The 2947-nt window shown below is 37.1% G+C and overlaps 1 protein-coding gene and 1 long non-coding RNA gene across 2 annotated transcripts in view; one reads left to right on the forward strand and one right to left on the reverse strand.

Annotated features, from left to right (window-relative positions):
- The window catches only part of GMDS (GDP-mannose 4,6-dehydratase), a 547683-nt gene that overhangs the window by 138470 nt on the left and 406266 nt on the right, over positions 1 to 2947 (forward strand). The gene's annotated exons all lie outside the window — the stretch shown is intronic.
- LOC106726647 overlaps positions 1357 to 2947 on the reverse strand; it is a 19141-nt gene continuing 17550 nt past the window's right edge. Inside the window, exons 2-3 of the long non-coding RNA XR_001362716.1 lie at positions 2605 to 2610; positions 1357 to 1368 (exon numbers count right to left, since the gene is read on the reverse strand). This is a non-coding gene — a long non-coding RNA (uncharacterized LOC106726647). The remainder of the gene's footprint in view (positions 1369 to 2604; positions 2611 to 2947) is intronic.

Genomic DNA, 2947 nt, shown 5'->3' on the forward strand with positions numbered 1-2947 from the left:
GGGAGGGCAGTTAGGGATGACCAGGCTGGCAGGCAGAAGTGGTTAGGGGCAATTGGGCCTGCAGGGGAGCGGTTGGGAGCCAGCAGTCCTGGATTGTGAGAGGGATGTCCGACTTCCCAGTGGGATTGGGCCTAAACGGGCAATTGGACATTCCTCGAGGGGTCCCAGATTGGAGAGGGTGCAGGCTGGGCTGAGGGACACACCCCCCACCCCGTGCACGAATTTTGTGCACCAGGCCTCTAGTCTGTAATAAAAAAGATGGATAATACCAAGTATTGGCGAGGATGTAGAGATATTTGAACACTTATATACTGTTAATGGTAATGTATAGTGCAGCATTTCCACTTTGCTTTTTAAAAATTTTTTTGGTGACAGTATTTAGCATTTTTCAATTTTCTCTTAGTATATTTTATTTATACAATAAATACAGTAGAACCACCATGCTATTTACTAAATGCTCTGACCTTATTTATTTTATATCTGAAAGTTTTTACCTTTTTACTAACCTCTCCCGGTTTTCCTCATTCCCCCTGCTCCTGGCAACCACTTTTACTCTCTGTTTTTACAAGTTTGAATTTTATTCAGGTTCCCATGTAGGGTGATAGCATGCAGTATTTGTCTTTCTCTGTCTGACTTATCTCATTTAGCACAATGCCCTCAAATTCCATCCATGTTGAAAATAGCAGGATTTCCTTCTTTCTCATGGCTGAATAATGTTCCATTATGTTTTTCTATTAAGTTGTGTGAGTTCTTTGTATGGATCTATCTCACATCTGCTTTATCCATTCATCTGTTGACAGATTTTTAGGTTATTTCTATATCTGGAATAATGCTGCAGGGAACATGACAGTGCAGATATCACTTTGAGGTGCTGTTTCATTTTCTTTGGATATATACATAAAAGTGGGCTTGCTGGATCACGTGGTAGTTTATTTTTAATTTTTTGAAGGACTTCCATACCATTTTCCATAGTGGCTGCACCAATTTACATTCTCACAAGCAGTGCACAGGGCTGCCTTTTTCCACATCCTCACCAGCACTTGTTCTCTCTTATCTTTTGATGGTAGCTATTTTAATATATGTGAGGTGATAGCTTATAGTGGTTTTGATTTTGTTTTGTTTTTTGTGTTGTTTTGTTTTGTTGGGTTTTTTTGTGTTTGTTTTTTTTTTTTTGATGACTTGTTACATTGAGTACCTTTTGTGCACCTTTGGGCCATTTGTATACCTGCTTTGGAAAAATGTCTATTAGTTCCTCTGCCCATTTTTGAATTGCATTGTTTGTTTGTTTGTTTTTCTATTGAGTTGTGTGAGTTCTTTATATATTTTGGGTATTTAATACTTGTCAGATATATGATTTGCAAATATTTTCTCTAATTCTGTGAGTTTCCTTTGCATTTTGTTGATGGTTTCCTTTGCTGTGCAGATACTTTTTAGTTTTACTTGTTTATTTTTGCTTTTGTTGCCTCTGCTTCTCATATCAAGCATTGCCAAGAATGATGACAAGCGTATTACCCCTATGTTTTCTTTAAATAATTTTATAGTTCCAGGTCTTAAATTTAAGTCTTTAATCCATTTTAAGTTTATTTTCATGTATGGTGTAAGATAGGGTTCCAATTTTAATCTTTTGCATTTTGATGGTTCCCTTTGGGCTCTATATTTTGTTCCATTGATCTGTGTGTCTGTTTTTATGCCAATATCATACTGCTTTGGTTACTGTCGTTTTGTAATATAGTCTGAAATCAGGTAGTGTGATGCCTTCAGCTTTGTTCTTCTTTCTCAAGATTGCTTTGGCTATTTTGGGTCTTTTGTGGTTTCATTCAAAAATTTTCTTCCGCTGTAACCGGTTTGGCTCAGTGGATAGAGCGTCGGCCTGCGGAGTCAAGGGTCCCAGGTTCGATTCTGGTGAAGGGCATGTACCTTGGTTGTGGGCACATACCCAGTGGGGATTGTGCAGGAGGCGGCTGATCGATGTTCCTCTCTCATCGATGTTTCTGGCTCTCTATCCCTTTCCCTTCCTCTCTTTAAAAAATCAATAAAATATATTAATAAAATTTTTTCTTCCTTTTTTTGTGTGAAAAATGCCATTGGAATTTAGAGAGGGATAGCATTGAGTCTGTAGATTGATTTAGGCCCTATGGACATTTTAACAATATTAATTTTTTAAATCCATAAGCATGCAATATCTTTTAATTTATTTTCATCATCTTCAATTTTCTGCATTGTCTTATAGTCTTAAGTGTACAGATCTTTCACCTCCTTATTAAATTTATTCCTAAGTATGTTATTCTTGATGCAATTTTAAATGGAGTTGTTTTTCTAATATTTTTTCTGATAGTTTGTTCTTAATATATAGAAACATAACTAATAAATAAATTTAGCAAGAGTGCAGTATACAAAAGCAATATATAAAAGTAAACTTTCTCATGCTATTATTTCAAAAGATAAAATGTCCTGTACTCAATGACAGACCCCTCTTTTTGGTTTGATGTCTATGTGATGTCATTTATTTGGATGTGCGCTTGTAACTTCTCAGATTTGAAATAGCCTGATCATGATTTTCTTCTGCTTACACACACACACACACACACACACACACACACACACCTTTCCCTCATCTCTTAATACAATGTTCTTAATATCATTTAGAACATCTTTAAAAACTTGCTGAGGTCACATAACCAATTCTCTATATATTATTAATCCTTGGAGTCTAGTGGTTAAATGGTGGTGTTTTGTGTTTATATGCATCTACTAGTAGCCCGGTGCACAAAATTCATGCACATTAAAAGGGAATTAATGCCCTAACCGGATTGGCTCAGTGGATAGAGTATCCGCCTGCAGACTCAAGGGTCCCAGGTTCGATTCCGGTCAAGAGCATGTACCTTGGTTGCGGGCACATCCCCAGTGGGGAGTGTGCAGGAGGCAGCTGATTGATGTTTCTCTCTCA

This window comes from Myotis brandtii, unplaced genomic scaffold (assembly GCF_000412655.1).
Source record: "Myotis brandtii unplaced genomic scaffold, ASM41265v1 scaffold298, whole genome shotgun sequence".
In the NCBI taxonomy this organism is placed as follows: Eukaryota; Metazoa; Chordata; class Mammalia; order Chiroptera; family Vespertilionidae; genus Myotis; species Myotis brandtii.